Genomic DNA, 21,530 nt, shown 5'->3' on the forward strand with positions numbered 1-21,530 from the left:
GGGAATTAGCTGCATTAATTTGATGGCTTTGTCACCGTTGAGATCGTAGATGTAACCTCTCGGGGTCACTGGAACGTCGTAAGCCTCCGAGATCTCCCAATTGCGGTTGCAGAGGTGTTGAGGAGACTGGCGAGTTGCGTCGATGGAGCTTCCCATGGAGGCTCTGCGATGGCGAGGAGTTTGCGATGGAACCACTACGCCAAAAATTGCCTTTGCCGGCGGTTTTTTTACCGGCGGTAATAAAACCGTAGGAAAAGAGTCCTATTACCGGCGGTAATGACAAACCGCCGCAAAAGGTAATTATAAACGCTGTTTATTAACGGCATTAGTAAAACCGCCGGTAAAAGTAACTATTAACGGCGGTAAGCAAAAACTGCCGTTAATAATACATTATAATATAAATATTATTATTTTTCTAATAAAACACATAATTTTATGTAGCTTAGTGGGTAAGTGCTCGGGTATTAATCACCGGGTCGCGGGTTCGAATCTCGGCAATGTCATTTTTTTTCCGAAACTATTAGCGGCGGTACAAAAACCGCCGTTAATAGTCCGAAACCTTTACCGGCGGTAATGTACCGCCGTTTTTGTATTCCCGACAATTGTTTTGCCGACGAAACTTTTACCGGCGGTAATGTACTTTTACCGGCGGTTTTGAGACTATTACCGGCAGTTTTTTAATGCCGCTAATGGAAAAAAATGGCGTAGTGAACAACCCCTGCCGCCGGCTCGCCGTTCATGTTTGCGTTTGTAGTCAAGGAGATTGGATGGAGGGAGGTTGGGCCGAGGACAAGGGTTTACTCAGAGGTGGTGCCGGCGGTGTTGGATGTTGCGATGAGGGAGTACTTTTTGCGGTCAGAGGGTATGATTAGGTTTGGGTAGAGTTTGTTTAAGGGATATAAGTGGGAGATGGTGTTTAGGCACATTTATTCTGTAATTTTTTTTAATTTTTTATTTTTGGGTAGGGGGTGTTTAAGTTTCATGCATGACTAATATATGCAAGAAATGCCCATATAGCATTACCGTGCATACTGCATTGGGACGGAGAGGATCAGTTTTTTGATTTTGAGAGAGAGAGAGCGAGCGCACCGGTGGCAAGAAGATGAGGTTGAAGATGAAGTTGTGGGGTGATGTCTGTTTAGAGATGAAGTTCCGAAAATACCCCTGCACTTGGCTGTGAGCGCTGACAGAGTTAGGCTCAGGGACCGTTTAAATACACATTGTTAACATTGGGGACTCAATAGACATGATTTGTATATTGAGGACCAAATTGACATTTCGAATATACTTTGGGGACCATCCGTACAAATAAGCCCAAGTTGAGAATATTATCAATCCAAAAAATTGAGAATTTCTTAAGCTCAAAACAAGATGGGAATATTCAAAACAAGTTTTGAATATTTTCAATCCAAAAAATCGAATATTCTCAACTTTATTTTGAGCTTAAGAAATTTCAGCACCCCGGCCGCTTTGGATTGAGAATATTCTCAATTTGTTTTGAACTGCAACCTAATTTAACCAGTAGATTCCAAAGGGAGCCAGTCGAATTGGCGGTTTGAGCGTGAATACGATTTGAAATAACGAATTGGGAAGTGGCTCGAAACATATTGCCACCCCAGTCGTACGTTCTTAAAGTGTGGGCATTAACGTCAATGTATAATCTACGTAGAGTTAGTGGTAAATAAAAAAATAGATTATTCCTTAATGGAAATTAATTAGATGTGCCTTTTCTAGACTTAGTGATAAAAAAAAAAAAAAAAAAGCCGACACAATTTCACCACTACATGAACAAGAAAATCTTATGCAATTCTAAACTAGATTCGAGAAATAACTACATTTTAGTATGGAGATTTTAGGAAGGAAATTTTTCGAACCCAACTAAGTCAAATTTCTTATCTCGTCCTTATTAATGACACTCGTTTATTTAAAAAAAAAATCTTTGACAAGGTGTTAACGAGCTAAATGTTAAACAACTTTTTGTGCAGGTAATTTAGGTGGGGTTTGGATTAAGTTAATCATTTTTGCGACAATGACTCATTCTAATGTTAGTAAATGATTTCTTGGTAAAAGTATTCACTTTTCAAAATCATTTTGATCCAGGAAAGTAAAATAACGTATTCGAAATTGAAAAAAGTTCAGAAAATACAAAAATACTCCACAATAAGCTTGTTTGAACTATTTTGTCTTTTGAAAATTAGTTTGCATTGATCTCATCAAGATCAGAACGTAAAAGCCAAGAGAGAAAGAGAGAGTTAAAATCGAAAGATTAAACATCCCTATATTAACTTCGGGCGACTACGAAACATCATTTCTATTGTTATTTCAACTTTAACTCATTTAATTCACATCCCTGCTGAGCACAAATCAAACTCTGTTGGGTGTGTTTAAAGACATTATTATTATTATTATTATTATTATATCTTTTGTAAATCATTTCTGCATTTACCATAAAATCCATCTGTAATTTGTTCATTCATCTATAATCACCGAAAGAGAAAATTCAAAATGGTTTTTGCTGTCAATGTATACTTTCTTTCGTTTTTATAGTTTCTCAGATTTCTGTCCGTACGAAAAAAACTCAAAAAACATTTCGAACACAAGGCAGGGACAAAAACTCAAACACAGATGTGCTCGAAGCTTTTCGATAGCTATGAATCTCACACGCATCACGTGAAATGTACCTACATCAAACGACTCGAAATGTATCTATGTCCAAACCAAGGTTATGAATCCTGTACCTGCATACCGTATTGTTCAAATCCGGAACCCTATACCTCTAATTCTGTTCTGCCTCAAATACCGATTGGTACCGGCCATACCGGACGGTACCGGCCAATACCGGACTACTTTTAAATTTATTTTATGCTTCTATTACTAGATAATAATAGTCGGTACTGGTAAATACCAAACGATACCGGACGAAAACCAAAGTACTTCTAATTTTTCTTTTTAATAAATATGCATATTATTCTAATAAATTCTATTATGCAGAAATATAACATTAATAGCGATAAATTCAAAACGGTACTCAATATCTTACTGGTACCGGTACTTACCATGCCAGTAGAAAAACCGATACGGTATTGAGAACCTTGGTCAAAACATGCAAGCAAATCCTTCTAAGAGGCTGTTCGGCTAAAATATTAAGCCAGCTTTCCCTGCCAAATTAGGCTAAAATAGCCATACTAGTTCGGCTAAATAAGGAAGTTCTTCTTGAAAACGGAACAGAGCTAATCCTACGTATGTGTAGACACTTCAATCTGGACCTCCGAATAATCTTTAAATTCTCCGATGATGAAATAAGGAAAAATAAACCTTCAAGACTTGGATTGTTGCTCCTTTGCTACTCCTTCTCTAAACCTCAAGAAAACCCATTTTCTAAACATGTAGGGTGGCATCCGGTTCAATTGCAAAGAGAAAAACACGTTTGCTTGGTCAAAAACAACTTTTTCCATGACATACTGATGGTAAAATGGACACATATTTCAATGTATAAAACGTCTTTGAGTGAAACCAATTGGGTTAGAAAGAGGACTCAACAAGCTTTCCAACGCTTCGAACCACGCCCAAATCCGAGTTCAGGAGTGTCCGGGGTGCCCCCGCAAAGTTCTTTGTGTTGAGCTGTCTCGAAAAACCGCGCGGCATTTCAAAAAATTTAAAAAAATCACTCCACCGCACGAGATTTCAATACACCGCCCGGCTTTTTGAAATTTGAAATACCGTTAGGACGAGTGTCTGACAGATTCCCTTGCGCGTCAGCAGACTGTTTAGAGCACATTTTTCACGTTTTTCGCCTTTGGGTGCACTCCAAGCATATTTTTGCCTATAAATACACCCCTACTCTTAGAGGAAAAGAACCGCGGCCCTCTTGATTCTCTCTCTACAACCCCTTACACCCATTACATCTCTTTCTCTCTCTACATCAACGAACAAGTTGGGCTCTTACAAAATCAGTCTCAAACTGATTTTTCTTCTTATTCTCTCTACAAAAACTCATCAAATCTTCATAAAACTCACACAAATCCCCCCCTAAACTTAGAAACCCAACGGATTTTAGGAGTTTCCAGTTCAAATCAACCCTCATTCCTCCATCTTCAAGCACATCCAAGCTTCGATCAAAAGGTATAAACAAATTCCTTGTGCTAAACCACGTTTGGCTTTGAGGGGAGCCGATCGAGACCCTTCTCGGTCTTTCTATACTGAGTTTGGGTCTCAAACGAGCTTTATATTTAAAAAGCACAAAAAAATAATTTCTGCACTGGAATACGCTATATCGTGCGGCGTTTTACAACACCGCACGACGTAGTGTATTATATCGTGCATTATTTTATTTCTTGTATATACTCCTTCTTATGTTATTTTGTTTAGTCTGTTTATTACTTTTCTGTACGGGGTACATTCCAGAATCAAGTTTCATGTTAAAAGTCATCTTTTTGACTTTATTTGATCTTTCAACATTTCAAAAAGCTTTTAACATTGTTTTACATGATAAGATGAACAAAAGGATCTCGTAAATCATTTTTCAGAAATTTGAAAAATATAAAAAAACTATTTTTGCGGACCTATGGTTTGTTTTGTCATGTAAAAACGAACTAATTCTGGAATATATAGACAAGTACACCGCACAGTGTTTTAATCACACCGTGCGACGTATTCGAGTCGTCGTGCGGCGTTTCACATGATATTAGCATATTACTGTAATGCTGTTATTTCACTTTCTGTACATTACTCATCCATTTCATACTATACAATTCGCACCACAAGCACGCCAATGTGTTATATTAAACCCCATGTCCATTTCTCATACATGTTTTAATCAAAGTTAAGTTTTTCAAATGATATTAAATCTCCCATTTAAAATGCTTAGTAGAGACCGATTTTTCCGGGCGAGAGGGGTGCTTTTTCAACAAAACCTTCCCCTCTCATAACCTGGCTCCCAAACCCAAAAGTCTCAACATTTTCGCTAGATCAAAAGCATTTTTCTCTTAAACAAACTCTTGATTTCTTGGATCATCCATCTCAAAAATCCGAGTGGCGACTCTCGAGCGTACCGGTCGGGGAGCTCACAGTAGGCCCCTTGCAGAAGAAAAAATTACTAAAATACCCTAACAAAAGTTCTTATCTGAGCTCCCTCTAACCCTATCCTTTACCGTAGCCACACAACACTCCAAACCCTTTTCTCCTCCTCACCGACTCTCCACAGAACTGGCATCTCCTCCACCCAGCAATTCCTCCGTCCATCTTCGAATCCCGTCAAACGTAGGAAGTTCCCCTCCGGCATCACCCCCTCCGATCGCGAACCCTACACAGCAGCAAGAACTTCCACCTTCGAGTTTTTCGGAGGCAGATTGTATTCGTCCAACTTACGCCCCTCTCTTAACACACGACAATGAGTTCTCAAACCCTCGTCCGAGCTGATGTATGTAATGTTTGTGTTTGTTTGTATTTCTGTGAGAATGACGCTCTGTGAAACCTTCGTTTGTTATGCATAATTTCTGCAAATATATTTGTTTCTGACACATAGTTTTTTTTTTTCCTTTTTTTTGGATAAGCTTCTTGGTGGCAATTTTTTTTTTTAATAGATGCTTGTTGGTGGCAACGGAGGGTTTTTTTTTATATATTAGAGAAGTTTGACCATGTGAAAGGAAAATGCTAGACAAATCAGCACTTTTTTTTTCTTTCTTTTTCTGTTTTGGGTTATAAATCGATTTCAAAAGTAATCATGCAAACAGAACCTAAAATTTTGTTTGAGGGTGCATCTAGAATCTTGCCTTAACAAATGGGAATGTCAAATTTTGTCTGAAGGCTTATGTGATAATTTGGCATATAAAAATTAGATATTTTCATATTTAAGTTGCAACCATTATGTCAAACTTAGGTGTTTCTTTAATTATTTTGTAATTTAGCAAGTTTTGGCAAAGGACGAGGGTCTCACTCCAAAAAAGTACTCAAAGAAAATAAATTTGACATTAGTTGCCAAATTTTTTTCCTTATGAGAGTGATGCTACAACAAAAATGAGATTTGAGGCATTCCCTATCTAAGTGCCGCATTTGTTTAACCTAATGGGGCATTCCAAGTTACCACCCGTCTTTCCTATTTATTTTTCTGAATGTTAATCTAATAGGGCAGTTTTGAGTGCCTCAAAACTTGGTATAATAGGGCATTTTTCTACAAACATCAAGACACGTAATTCCTGAACTGCCAATGGTGACATGAAACTCAAATTTTGTCACCGAAAGTATTGGACGTAATTGAGTTTGCGCGCGTCTTTGGGAGGGTACATTTGGCGACAATAATTTTTTCCAACGACAAGTTTCATGTCACTGAAAATTTTATTTTGGGCGACACTTCTTAGTTTGTCGCAGAAAAATCTGAAAATTTTGAATGGGATGATGATTTCCATTTAGGCGGTAGATTGAATTGCAAATGGGTGTCACAAAAAGTGACCAATCTAAAACAGCTCTGCTATGAGCAGGGACACTCCGCAGGGACAATCCGCAGGGACAAATGCATTTGGCCCCATTTGGATCCCGAAAAAATCTAAAAAAATATCCATAAATGTTTGAATATTATTTTATGGGGCCCTGTAAAAAATCAGCTCCAGTGGATATCGGTAAGTATTACTTTTGGATAAGTAGGGGCGAAATTCCAAATGGGGCCAAATGCGTTTGTCCCTGCGGATTGTCCCTGCTCATAGTTTTTTTGAATCTAAAATAAGATATTTTTATTGATTTTAACAGATTAAAAATTAGTGCACTTAATTTCTTATTTATACATTAAAAAATTAAGTGATTCAATTTTTAATCCATTTGAATCGGTGCCAAGATCATATTATTCTATAGGGTCATAAATAAATTTTGTGTCTAGAACTCTCATCATCAAGTATTTGTTCTGTAGGGTCTCAAATAAAAAATCTGGGATTTTGTGATTAACTTTTTCACATCCAACAAATCTGGAAAATTTCCGTTGAGATCGGAACATCTATCTTCGATATAATACGGATTAGATTGTTCATACCAAAAATGAAGTTGATCTCATATCACTATGAAGCACTTGGTCGAACGAAAAAATGCCATTTTATTAATGAATTTGTATCCCAATGAAGTGGCTTTCTAATCCCGATCAAGCCAAAAATTCACGTGAATGATTTGATGAACAAGTAGAACAAAATCAATGGTCTTGATCATCATGATTGTGTCTTGGTTCTGTGGCTACCATATGTTCAACTACAGCACAAGACTATGCTAGTTACAAAGTAAGTTAAACGTATAGATTTTAAAAGTCATTGACGAGCCTATTGTTGTAACGATCGATTTGAACCGTTAAGATTTCACATCTTATCAATTCTATTAATGTTACCAAAATCAATGATCATCAAATATTGGAAACCACGTGGTTGAAAGATATTTAATACGTTCGGAGGAATTAAAGTCTGATAATGCACCACTAAAACATTGCCCGAGGTATTTCTTTGCGATCCGAACCGTCTATCTTTTAAATATGATAGAGTAGATCATTCATAATTTCATACCCAAAATCAAGTTTATCGAACACCCATAACCACATCATCGGAATAGTTATTTATGCAAAAAATGATTAGACTCGTCTATTTTTCTATATAAAAGTGTTTCATTGAGGTGGTCGATCGCATCTGATCAATTTAAACTTTTGCGTGGAAATTGAAATTCATGAGTTCTACAAGATAAATAATTCGGATAATATTTGAGTAAAGAGCGGGATGTGTCGAACTATGCACTGCAGTATTCGAGTGTAGAGCACCGTTTCACATGACCATACAAACCCATTTAAGTTATCTAGTACGACAACATTTCTCAAAAAACTATACTGCTCATATGGCGGGACTTTTGATTTTTTCTTTGCCGCTTATGATTTTTCCTTTTAATTTTCCCTCGTTCATTCTTTGTCTCTCCAACGCCTTCTCCTTTACATCTACCGTCCCTCTCCTTTTTCTTCCTTCTCTATCTTCAATCGATTGAAATGGTCTACCCACTCAATTGAAACTTATCTCAACCGCTAAACTCCCTCTATGGACCGAAATCTTCCCTAGTCATTCGATTGATTCGTTTTATCACTATCTTATTGATCTCTCTGTTTGCAATCATTTCGAACGGAGCTATACAGTCGTGGTTACAATTGAATACTTCACGACTCACCATATCGGAGCTCTAACTGGTCGCATCATTCTCCACATGGAATTGAGAGGCTTCATGGTTGCAGTTTCAAAGCACTAGCTATGTTTTTTGCGAGGTTTGAACTCTTTATTTGTTTCCTTTCTATTTTCAATCGCTTCAATCGAATTAGAGCCCTAACTTGCCAGTCGCCAGATGGAGCCCTAATTCGTTGAATCATCCTGTATAGGGTACTATGAGGCCTCATGGTTGAGCTTTCAAAGCCCCAGCTATGGTTTTTGCGAGGTTTGATTTCTATTCTTTATTTTTCATCTTCATCTTTTCTTTGCGAGGTTTCAAGAAGAGGATTTTCCAAACGTAATCAAAGTTTAAGACTTATACAGTTATTTATTGATTACTATTTGGCGAATGAAAGTACTGGTGTTTTGGTTTGCACGGATTCCATGTGAAAATCAGTTGTTAACCACTGAATGCATTGGATTTGAAGGCTAGGAAGTTTAACATCTAGGAAATATGACAAATTTGGGCTTGCATATGATTCGGCTGATTTTGTTTTCTGATTTTGTGTCCTTATCTACATAGTTTTAGATTTCTTTGTTTATCTCAGATTTATTTAGTTCTTTGTTTCTTTGGTAGTATCGGACAAGTCTATGTAGGTCTTCGTATTACTGGTGGTACGAGTGATAAAACAAGAACTTGCAACGAACTGAAACAACCAAACAATTTTTGAGATTGTTTGTCAATCATGCTAATCTTGTGTTGGCATGACTGGAAGGATCACTTCATTGGATGTGCACTTCAGAGCCTAGTCACATTTGGGCATATTTTTTTTATATTATCTCAGTTCTTATATTCCAGTTTAATTTTTAGGTGCATCAAGTGGTGTTGGCAAAGTGACTACACTTGTCCTTGCTTTGCGTGGTGTACATGTAGTTATGGGAGTTAGAAATACAGATAGCGGCAGAAAAGTGAGAGAAGTTATACTTGAGGAAAACCCCAATGCTAAAATTGATGTAAAGGAGTTAGATCTCAATTCAATGGCATCTACAAGGAATTTCTCTTCGGAGTTCAATTCCTTGAGCCTTCCCTTGAACCTCCTCATGTAAGAAAAAAGAAGAAGATGCAATTGAATTTTGTGATGCTCATTTGCAGTCAATATTAAAATTTTCCTTTTGCAATAAGAAGTACATAACTTCTTGTGAACATTTCAGAAGTCACTTTGAAACTTTCTTACAAAGAGTGAGATTTTTTCTTTGTTATTTCAGTATCAATGCTGGAGTTTTTGCTTCTCCTTTCATGCTTTCCCAAGACAATAAAATTGCAGTTTGGGACAAATCATTTAGGTAATTACATTAATCATTTGATGTTTTCCCGGTGGGGTGCCAAAAGATAGATAAAAATATTGTTGCTTTTGAGGGTAATTTTCTTAGAGATCCTTGGAATGCATGCCTTGTTCTCTACTTCTCTCTTTATAATATCTTTCACTTTCACAACATCCCTTACTCTCTCAGCAAATAGCATAAAGCGAACTGTTGCATATATAAGCAATTCTATTTTGCATTTACAGGTCATTTTCTTTTGTCTAATCTTTGTTGGAGACCATGAAAAGTACAACACGTCAAAGCCACAAAGAAGGAAGGATTGTTAATGTCTCATTAGCAGGTCATTAGTTTGCATTCTGTGGAATTCAGTTTGATGGAATTCAGTCTAATTCTGTATCGTAGTTTTTTGGGGTTGTGTTTATGAAAATGAAGTAGCTCGTTTGTTTGTCAATTATTGGGGTGCTTTTTAAATTTCATAGAGTCCAGTCAACAAAAGTTGGTTTCTTTGTTTTACTGATATGCTTTCCAGTACAATAGCATGTATGCTTATGGACAATCAAAGGTTGCTAACATGTTGCATGCCAAAGAGCTTAATTGCTAGCGTATGCTCTTCTTTTTCATGTCGCTCTTGCGTTCCTGGTAGTGTTTGTAAGTGAAGTTCCTTATTTATACCCTTGTTTGTTCAATTCGGGTACTCAAGGATTAAGATGGTGTTTGTGGAGAGGATCTTTGTCATCAGTTATTGCAAAAGGTTATTACTCGATTGGAAAGGATCTTTGTCATCAGTTATTGCAAAAGGTTATTACTCGATTGGAGAGGATCTTTGTCATCAGTTATTGCAAAAGGTTATGACATATATGGAACTGGAATTGGCATTGCTTCCTCTTGGTTTGATGGGCGAAAAGAAAACAATAGGTACATAGACTTTCAGTTCTTACTGTTTGACTTTCATTTCTACTGTTAATAAGGTACTCTCAATCTTATGCCATAATTGCGGAATTTGATATTAGATTAAGGGGATGTTTAATAAAACTGAAACTGAAAGCTGAAAAATTAAGTACTGAAAGCTGAATGCTGAAATTTTAAAGCTGAAAAGCTGTTTGATAAATATATTAAGTACTAAATTAAAAAAATGATGAATTAACTTTGTTCCAATTCTCTTTTAATTTACCAACAGTCATAATATACTTATGGTAATGATGGAGGAGTGGTGGAGGTGGTGGTGGTTGAGGAGTGGTGGTGGTTGTGGAGTGGTGGTGGCGATGGTGGTGGTGATGGTGGCGGAGGTGGTGGTGGTGGTGGTGGTGGTGAAGTGGTACATGGGAGTCGTGGTGGTGGTGTAGTGATGGTAGTGGTGGAGTGGCGGCGGTGGTGGAGTGGTGGTGATGATGGTGGTGGAGTGGTGGTAGGAGCAGTGGTGGTGGTGGTGGTGGTGGCTGTGGTGGAGTGGTGGTGATGTGGTGGTGGTGTAGTGTAGTGGTGGTTGTGGTGGAGTGGTGGAGCTGATGGTGGTGATGTGGTGGTGGTGGTGGAGTGGTGTAGGTGGTGGTAGTGGTGGTGGTGGTAAGAGCGGTGGTGGTGGTGTAGTGATGGTAGTGGTGGTGGTGGTGGTGGTGGTGGTGGAGTGGTGGTGGTGGTGGAGTGGTGGTTGAATGTAAGTACATAAAAATTCAGTCAGAATTAAGTAGCCTAAAGCTACTTAATTTTTTTCAACTTTTTAGCCTATATTTTAAGTGGTACTTAATCTGTTAAGTAATGTAAAATGTAGTTATCAAACCTACTGAATCACTTATTACTTAATTGATTCAGTTTTAAGTGCTGAATTTAGGTTATCAAACAAGCCCTAAGTATAGCTCATTTTTTGAGCACTTACAATGATAATTGATGTTAGAACACCTACATTAATGTGCCGATATTAGCTTGAACTTAAAAATGCGTGGCATCATAATTGAGGCAATCTTATGCCTATTTTGTTTGACATGAACTGGTATTGTAGTTACATGATTGGTGAGTAGTATGGGATTGAATTAGCATGGTAAATTTTTTTTAAAAGAAAAACTTTTTTTGGGGTAGTTAAAAGTGCCCTATTAAGAAATCTATGGAGGCAATTCCAAGCGCATCATCAATGAAGCTATTGCAGCGTCTTAAAATGCCTCTATAGATGATTAACCATGGTTAAGCGTTCACGATGAACATTTTGTAGCAGCTCTGTGAAGTGCCTTAATACATATGTTTACGTGGTAGTTTTGTGTGCCTCTTCAAACACTTTATGCGGCACTTAAAAGTGCAGTGACATAAAGATTTAGAAGCTCCATGACGTGCCCTATAAAAAGTGCCGCATTACATCTATAGCTGCATTGATACACGCGGCACTAAGGCATAGTGCCTCAATAGGTAAACTGCCCCAACAGGTCCCTTATTGAGGCAGTTTTGACTGCCCCAACAAGCCTTTTTTGTTGTAGTAGCTAAAATGACACTATAGCATTAGATGTGTTTGTAGTTTCATCAAATGCGAAAGGGGTGTAGAGAAAAAAAAAATGAAGTATCTAAAAATTATATAAATTTTGTTTCTGTATAAATGTTAGAGCCAACAGAATTCAGAATCAATGGCTTCAAACATGTCCTCCAATTCTGGTTCGATGCAGGGAGTGTGTGGTCGGTGTGGATCCGAACCTTGTGTGGTCAAAACCTCGCGATCATTGGAGAATCCTGGCCGTTGTTACTTTAAGTGTCCAAATAACCCAGTAAGTGTACGTATAATATATTCATCCTTAACTTGTCAAATTCAGCATAAATATAGTTACTACAAATACTTTTTACTGAACCTAACATTCAACTACAACAACCAGCCTTGCAAAAAATGGAATGGGTGGTGTGACGTGTCTCTTCCGATCAACACTTATGTTCCACGTCCAAATGAGAAACATGGTGTTCCTTTCGAACTTTCAATTGTCATCCCTACATTAATTGCTGACATCGCAAACCTCAGGGCTGAAAATCGGGAGATTCTCAACTCAGTGAGGACACTTTAGACAGTCATGATTGCTATAGGTGTTGTTGCTATGTCTTAAGTTCACCTAGATGAACCTGACTTGTTGACGTAGTTCCATAGTTGGACTCATAATCATTTTGTTTTAATATTGGTAATCGACTTTTGACTTGTAATGTGCCTTATGTAAATTTATGTAATCGACTTATGACTTAAGGTGCATAGTAGGAAAAAGTTAATACTTGTTTGATGTTTTATGTCTCCTTCTATCTTCCGTAACTTTTAATTTTGTGGCCACATTGGATTTATACCATATGGTAAACTCTAAGATTGTTATATTTTTTGCTTCATTTAATACACGTGAAGACATGGTGTCCCCTTGTAAGAGGATGAACCTTGGGAAGAAGGTAGCACCAACTGGCGCTCATTGCCTTGGGGTTGTGCCCCCCGGAACATATAGACCCGGAAGAGCTAATTGGGATTCACACATGACAAGGTTGTTTTTACAGCTAGCCATAAAAGGAGATTGAAGCTGAAGGTAGGGGAACGACATAACTTTCCAATAATTCGTTGTAGAACATTGCTGCAGAGATCAGCGCTAGGACTGGAGAAGTGATCAATCTCAAGCAATGTAAGAATCGGTATGGCTTCTTAAAGCGGGATAGACATGCATGGATATTACTAGTTGATTTGAGAAAAGGTGCAACGGGCCTAGGTATGAATCTAGTCATGGGTATTTTTTACAGTACCTGACCATTTTTGGGCTAACCTAATTGTGGTAAACACTTTCTCCAATCCAAAAGCTTTTATTCATTTATTTTTCTTGCATAACATATGTGCATGACAAACAAATTAGAACTTTTACTTGGTTAAACACTTTTTCTCCAATCCAAAAGTTTTTTTATATGTTTTACTTGTATAACATATGTGCATGACAACATATTACTCCCTCCGTCCCTTTATTATAGTCCAGTATTCCATTTTGGGCTGTCCCTTAATAAGTGTTCATTTGGTAAAGTTAGTGGGTAAAAGTTGGTACATTGTCTATTTTGTCCCTAAAAGTAGATTCCATTTTGAAAAGTTAGGGAGTAAAAAGTGTAATGATGATGGGTAAGTAGGGAAAGTGGAGGAAAAAGTTGATGTGAAAGGTATAATAATGATGTTTTTTAATAAGTTGGAGTTACGAAGTAGGACATTTAAAAAGGGACGGAGGGAGTATAACTTTTACTTAATTAACAATTAAGGTGAAGCAACGTAAAGAAAGACAAATCTCTCAATGATAAATATTCATTTTGCAAGTTCTAGCTCCTCTCTTCCACAGTCTAGCGTATCTAAATTAGCATAGTTTTGTTGGTCTCTATGTTATAAGAAGAAGTTTTATGTTTTCCCTTTTCTGGTTTCTCCAATTCTCCTTTTCTTTTGCTGATTAAAGTAATGGTGCCAAATTATTTTCTGTTTTACCTTACGGTAAACCATTGATTGCATGCTACTTTTGCTCAGTCTTCACACAACAACAGTGAAGTCTGCCATGCCTTACATGTTTTTGACCAAAAAAATGGTATTGAAGGATCAGAGCTCACAAGCCAAATAGTGAACTCTGCCATGCCTTATATGTTTTTGACCAAAAAAATGGTATTCAAGGATTAGAGCTCACAAGCCAAACAGTGAATTCTGCCATACCTTACATGTTTTTTTACCAATAATGGTATTCAAGGATCAGAATTCACATGCCAAACAGTGAACCCTACCCCATTTTTAGCTCCAGGACCATTATGTAAAAGGAGGAACAAGGCAATCGGACAATAGATTTGTCTACTGTGTTGGCCTTGATTTTTTGTTTTCCATTTCACCTTTTGCAGCATTTTCAGGCTTTTAAGAGTGTCATTTGCTGTAACGCCCCAAATTTTTGGGAACATTATTTATAAATATTTTATTCAAACTCTAACATTTAATAAATAAAAGTAGAATAATAAGTCATTACATCCCCAATTATTCTCAAATCAAGATTACATTTATTAAGGATAGGGAGGGGTACTACGGGAAATTTCTACTCCTCGCGGTGGTTGTCTTCTTCGACAATATTTTGCTTTGCTCCAAACTGTTCCAGATTATAGTACGCCTCCTGTTCACCTTCTAAGTCTGACATAAAATGCCAGGGTCACAAAAGTAACACCGTGAGCTATTAAGCTCAGTAGCTAACTCCTACCCCTATGTCCATACTTTATCAAAAATAATATCTATTTTACAAGGCATCAAACATAACTTTAACAAATCAAAAATTAGAGATATCATACAAATAAAAATGTCGAGTGTTGAGTTCGGGATAGTATATTGTACTCTGTGTCAAAACGTCAATTTTACTTATTACCAATTCTTTTCCTTTAGCACTGGTTCCATTTACTCCCTCTTTCAGAAGGACGGTCGACCATGCATTTACAAACTCTGGTTCCACCGTTCCGGTCTCCAAGTTTACTCATACACACCTAAACACTGGTTCCGCCGTTCCGATCTCCCAGGTTTACACATGCACACCCAAACTCTGGTTTCGCCGTTCCAGTCTCCCAAGTTTATACATGACAAAATTTCTCTTTTGCTCTTTTCATTTTTGAATATCGTTTTCTCGATTCTTGTGTCTCATACACATGCATCATTTTCTTGCGAACACATTATTCTTTCAAAGCTTGTTAAACATCACGCAATATCCCTACTCTACTACATGCATTTTCTGATGATACAAATAATAAAAGCAATCAAAAGCATTTCCTAACATTACATAACATAGAAGTATTCAAGACCAACTTTTGGAACTATTTACTTTTAACATTTCAACTTTATCATGCAGGGATATTTATTAGCCAATTCCAGTACCCACGTCCTATATCATGCTTTCTTAAAAAAAAAAAACGTTTCCACTAGATCTCCAGGAGCATTTTTTTTATAATTTCTCATTTTGCCAATTTATATCTTTCAAGTCGACAATTACTTTACACCAAATCTAAGAACAGTTCCTTATAGATATTTCATGCTAATACCCAGGTAGTATACTTTTATCTCTTTTCTTTTTTTACATGCAATAATTGTACAAGCCTATTCTTGTTATTATAGCGAAAATTGTAATGGTGATATACTTAGGTAAGTAGATTGGAGGTTTCTACCTTACTTTTTGGCGGTAGTAGGTTAACTATGAAAGCGTTGGATCGGGTCGCAAAAGGTACGTCTCCTTTAAGCCTTGGTTTGACCGGACTCCTAGTTTTTCTTCTTAGGGAATGAAAGTCAAAAAAAAAAGTACACTAACTGGAAAAGAAAAGAAAAGTGGGTCTTGGTTCTCACTCTCTTCTTTCTATCTCTCACAGTTTTCTTGTCTCAAAAGAGGAAAAGTATGCAGTGGGTTGGTGGTCCTTTAATGGAAAGAAGGGGTATTTATAAGGTTGTGTTGTGACTTCTCTTTCCTCCCCCTCATCCGGTCTCCCTCTCTTGGACTAAAAGCTACTATCTACATATAGGTGGTCATAGGGTGTCATAGACTATAGTCCTTACTGATAGATAATGAGATAAAAATCCCAATTTTTCCTCCTCATCCGGTCTCTCTCTCTCTCTCTCTCTCTCTCTCTCTCTCTCCATGGTACACACACTCTTATTTTTCCAAGTTTAAAAATTCCTAGCCCCGGAAAGCTACTACCAAGTTAGTTTAATAGGGTGGCAGGATGGTGCAGTACAAGTGGAAAAGAAAAACTGATGGACAATCTACTCTCTTTCTCCCTCTCCTCTCTCGGTAAATCTCTCCCTCCATTATCTCTTCTTAATAGCTATATATATATATATATATATATATATATATACACATTATAGGCTGTCATAGGCATGACTGATGGGAATTTGGATAAAATCCCAACTTCTCCTTTTTCCATTTTTGCCAATCTCTCTCTCTCTCTTGTCAACTCAAGAGGACAAGCACTAGATTGCTGAGTAGAGAAAATCTCAAGTATTTACTCTTTCTCTCCCTCTCATCCGAATTGCTCCCTCCTTCCCTCTCTCTCTGCTTCGTTTGCTCCGATATATGGAATAATGCCCCAAGCGTAAGGCTTAAAACGTCAGTTGAAGCATGATAATCCGGAAGACCGGGATCGTACCCAAGGGAATAATTAATATGACTTTGCTGGATTTGTAGATGCAAGCAAGGGCTTTCGGCTTTTAGACAGCCAACTTGGTTTTATGTGTGTAGTGGAAATTAAAAAGGGCTAAACTGAAAAGCGAATAAACTAAGATAAAAGGCAGGTTAGGTCTAGGAATTGCTAACACTCACGACTCAAGTTAAATTGCATTTCTCACCCAAATACGCGGTTCAGGATACACAATCAAGGTTCCCGAATCGGAAAATAGAATGGTTCGATTACCAAGCTAGCTCTAGAATTTATTTAGCAAATGCCTCGTGCGTCAGAGCTCCAAGCATCATGTGTGGTAAGTAGGCGATGCTCTTACCTACACGTGATCAAGGAGATTAACACCTTAGCGATTTGACAAATAAACCCGAACCCCACATCGATTCTCGAACCAAAGGTTTAAACTTTATGGTGAAAAACGCGATTCTACTTGAGCCATGAGGTGCTAATCACCCCATGACCTAACCTTGGAAAACTACTCACACATATCTATTGAGATATGAGTAAGCAAAAATCTACTTAACATAATTGAATTAACAACACTAGAAGAAAATTAGATTAAACGGTAGATCGGAAGATTCACTACAACTTTAATGAAGATGACAATAACAAAAACTAATTAATGAAGACAGAAAATAAAGATTCAAAGCTGGAAATTGAAGAACAATTCAAAAACAAAAACAAATCTAGATCTAGATCTACAATGATGTAATCAAATCTATTCTACCTCGTACGCGCCCCAATATTCTTCAGGAGATGCTTTGAAATCATCCTCCTAACAGCCTCGGCATCGTTGCAGAAGGGCTTAGGATGCTGTGCTAAAGGCCTCGGCATCGATGTAAACTATTTTCTTCCATTGATGCCGAGCAGCTTAAGACAGCTTTTACTAATTGCTTCGGCATCGATATAATGAGGATTCTCCCATCGATGACGAAGGCCTTAACTTCAGCCGCTGAGCTTTGCCTTGCTTTGGTCTTCTTTGCCTTGCCTTGGCGTCGGGTCACCTTCTTTGCCTTGGTTACGCTTTATGCTTTAAAGCCTCACTGTTAGGTGATTTTCCTACAAAACAGGGTTAACAATTCTATGAGCAAACGCAATTTAAAGACAACAAAATTAGCAATGAATTTAGACTAAACTAAGGACCTAGCGCACTCTATATTGTAATACCGGGTGCTTATCACCCTCTCTCTACTAGACTACTCATAAGGCTAGGAAGACATATTGTGGAAGAGATGAGCTGGTGTAGATGTGATTTGGTTCTTTGGGATAGAATCCTATTTGGTTCTCTCTCTCCATGTACGGGTATGAATATATATTAAGGCCTAAAAATCTAAATTTATTAAAACAATATTTGTTCAATCAAATAAATACTCAATTAATTAAATAAAAGGACAATCAAGTAAAAGTACTTTTTATTAAACTTAAAATTTTATTGATAAGAAATTAGGGTCGTTATAACCTACCCCCCTTAACAAATTTCGTCCTCGAAATTAAGTACATAACTACGATGGAAAAAGATGCGGGTAATTTTCTCGGATAGTATCTTCTCGTTCCCAGGTAGATTCCTCAATTCCTTGATGTCTCCATAAAACTCGCACCAACTTGATCGTTTTGCCTCGAATATTCTTTTCGCTATGATCTTGAATCTCTACTGCTTGCTCCTCGAAAGTAGTGTCCTCGTTTAGGGTGATATCCTCCCAATTGATGGCATGAGTGGGAAGGGCAATGTACTTGCGAAGTATCGACACGTGAAACACGTTGTGAACTTGATCCAGCTGTGGTGGCAGTGCTAGATGGTAAGCCACATTCCCAATCCTCACCAAAATATTAAATGGCCCAATATATCGTGGAGACAATTTTTCCTTTTTCCCAAACCAAATAACTCCCCGACGTGGTTTGATTTTTAGGAACACATGATCGCCGACCTTGAAAGATAAGGGTCTGCTCCTCTTGTCCGAGTAACTTTTCTGACAACTCTGGGCGGTAAGTAGTTTCTGTCGAATCACCTTAATCTTTTCAGTTGTATTTCTTACCAGATCTGGTCCCATCAATCCGGCTTCTCCAGCATCAGTCAACAAATCGGTGAGCGACAGGGTCTTCCGTATAAAGCTTCAAAGGGTGCCATCTCGATGTTTGACTGATAGTTGTTGTTGTAAGCAAATTCGATCAGAGACAACTGTTGTTCCCAGTTTCTAGAGAAATCAAGTGCACAAGCCCTCAGCATGTCCTCCAAAGTCTGAATCATCATTTCTGTCTGTCCATCCGTCTGTGGGTGAAAAGTAGTACTGAGTCGGATGTCCGTTCCCAAAGCTTTCTGCAATCCTTTCTAGAATTTGGATATGAATCTCGGATCACGGTCAGATACGATAGAGACTGGTACTGCATGTAAGCATACAACTCCTTGGATGTAGAGTAAACTTAAAGTCTCCATGTTCTTCGTCATCTTTACCGGTAAGAAATGCGCAGATTTAGTGAGACGATCGACTATTACCCAAATAGTTGTGTTAGATTTAGGCGTCTTGGGTAAGCCGGTCACAAAATCCATGGAAATATGCTCCCACTTCCACGTCGGTATCGGTAAAGGTTGAAGATCCCCTCCGGGCTTCCGATGTTCAGCTTTGACTTGTTGACAGACCAAACAGGTTGATACAAAGCTAGCTACATCTTTCTTCATTCCCTCCCACCAGTACATCCTTCGCAGATCATGGTACATCTTAGTACCCCCAGGATGAACGGCAAAGTTCGAGTGATGAAATTCTCGTAGTACAACTTCTCGGAGGGTGCCGATGTTTGGTACAAAAGTCAAACCCTTGAATCTAAGGCTGTTGTCAGTGTGAATCGTCCATCCAGTAAGTGCTTTACCGGCAATAATCTGATACCGTATAAACTCACAGTCCTGTTCGAATCCTTGAGCAAGTAGAATTTCACGGTGAAGTGCAGGTACATCAATAAGAGTGCATAAGCATGCTTGTCCATTGCTTGATGACGCTTGCAAGTTGAACTCGTTGAGTGTTTCTACCATCTTCCATTCTTTCATGGCCACTTTAGCTTTCTGCTCTCGACTCTTTCGACTCAGAGCATCGGCTACAATGTTAGCTTGGCCCAGGTGGTAGGACATAGTGAATTTGTAATCCTCAAGATACTCCATCCATCTCCTTTGTCTCATATTCAGCTCCTTCTGTGTGAACAGATACTTGATACTCTTGTGATTTGTGAAAACTTCAAATTGCTCGCCGTACAGATAATAACGCCATGACTTAAGAGCGAAGACTACTACTGCCAACTCTAGGTTGTGCGTAGGGTAATTCTTTTCATGCGGTCTCAATTGACGTGATTCATAAGCAACAACCTTCCCATTTTGCATCAAGACGCAACCCAAACCATCTTTAGAGGCGTCCCAGTAAATTGTGTAACCTATATCCCGCTCTGGAATGATTAGTATGGGTGCACTGGTTAGTCTTTTCTTCAATTCCTGAAACGTCTTCTCACAAGTTTCACTCCATTCAAACTTGACTCCCTTTTGCGTCAATCTTGTCATTGGTTTGGCAAGAATCGAGAAGTCTTGAATAAATCGTCGATAATAGCCAGCCAATCCCAAAAAGCTTTTAATTTCAAACACTGTCGTAGGTCGCTTCCAATCTAGCACGGCTTCCAGCTTGCTATCATCCACTGCAATTCCGTCTTTAGACACTACGTGTCCTAGGAATTTAACCACTTCTAGCCACAACTCGCACTTATTAGCCTTTGCATAGAGTTGGTTGTCTCTAAGCACTTGCAGTACGATTCTAAGGTGTTCTTCGTGCTCTTCTTTCGTGGTTGAGTATATCAGTATGTCATCTATAACACTACCACAAATCTATCCAAGTAAGGTTGAAAAATTTTGTTCATGAGACACATGAATACTGCTGGCGCATTGGTGAGTCCAAACGGCATTACTACAAATTTATAGTGTCCGTATCTGGTTCTGAATGCAGTCTTGGTGATGTCTTCATCCCAAATTCTCAATTGGTGGTATCCCGATCGAAGGTCAATCTTTGAGAAACAAGTAGCTCTTCTCAATTGATCGAACAGGTCATCGATTCTAGGCAGAGGGTAGCGATTCTTGATCGTAACCCGATTCAACTGTCTATAGTCGATACAAAGACGTAGTGTCCCTTCCTTTTTCTTCACGAATAAGGCTGGTGCTCCCCATGGCGATGTGCTTGGCCAGATATAACCTTTCTCTTACAGGTCTTGCAGTTGAATCTTGAGTTCTTTCAGCTCGGTTGGTGCCATTCTGTATGGGGCTATGGAAATTGGTGCAGTTCCAGGTTGGAGTTCAATGGTGAAATCTAGCTCTCGTTGTGGTGGCAACCCAAGAAGTTCTTCAGGAAATACGTCTGTATACTCGCAAACAATGTAGGGTAGTCCCAACTCCATTCGATCAGTTTCTTCCAACTTGAGGCTAGCTAGCCATCCGAAAAGTTGGTACTGCCGCCTTGTTTGTCTTGTCGTTGAATTTGGAGTCTGTCGATCTCCCTTAAATTTGAAGCAGGTTCCGTCAGAAGCGAAAGTCGTCACCATATTTTGATTGTGATTTGGTTCTTTGGGATAGAATCCCATTCGGTTCTCTCTCTTCATGTATGGGAATGAATATATATTAAGGCCTAAAAAAACTAAATTTATTAAAACAAGATTTGTTTAATCAAATAAATACTCATTTAATTAAATAAAAGGACAATCAAGTAAAAGTAATTTTTATTAAACTTAAAATTTTATTGATAAGAAATTAGGGTTGTTACATTTGTTTTGTCATCTCACCTGGAGTTGTAAAAACAAGGTAAAATGCATGCAATATTATTCACCCACAAATTGAAATCATTGACCAGGTCATACTCTATCTTAAACATTTTTGTTTTAGCATAGAAT

General features: G+C 38.1%; 1 pseudogene; it reads left to right on the plus strand.

Annotated features, from left to right (window-relative positions):
• The first annotated feature begins 7,924 nt into the window (after positions 1–7,924).
• LOC131303869 (short-chain dehydrogenase TIC 32, chloroplastic-like) lies at positions 7,925–10,087 on the plus strand (annotated as a pseudogene).
• The last annotated feature ends 11,443 nt before the right edge of the window (positions 10,088–21,530 follow it).

Source organism: Rhododendron vialii, chromosome 10a (genome assembly GCF_030253575.1).
Source record: "Rhododendron vialii isolate Sample 1 chromosome 10a, ASM3025357v1".
Taxonomy (NCBI): Eukaryota; Viridiplantae; Streptophyta; class Magnoliopsida; order Ericales; family Ericaceae; genus Rhododendron; species Rhododendron vialii.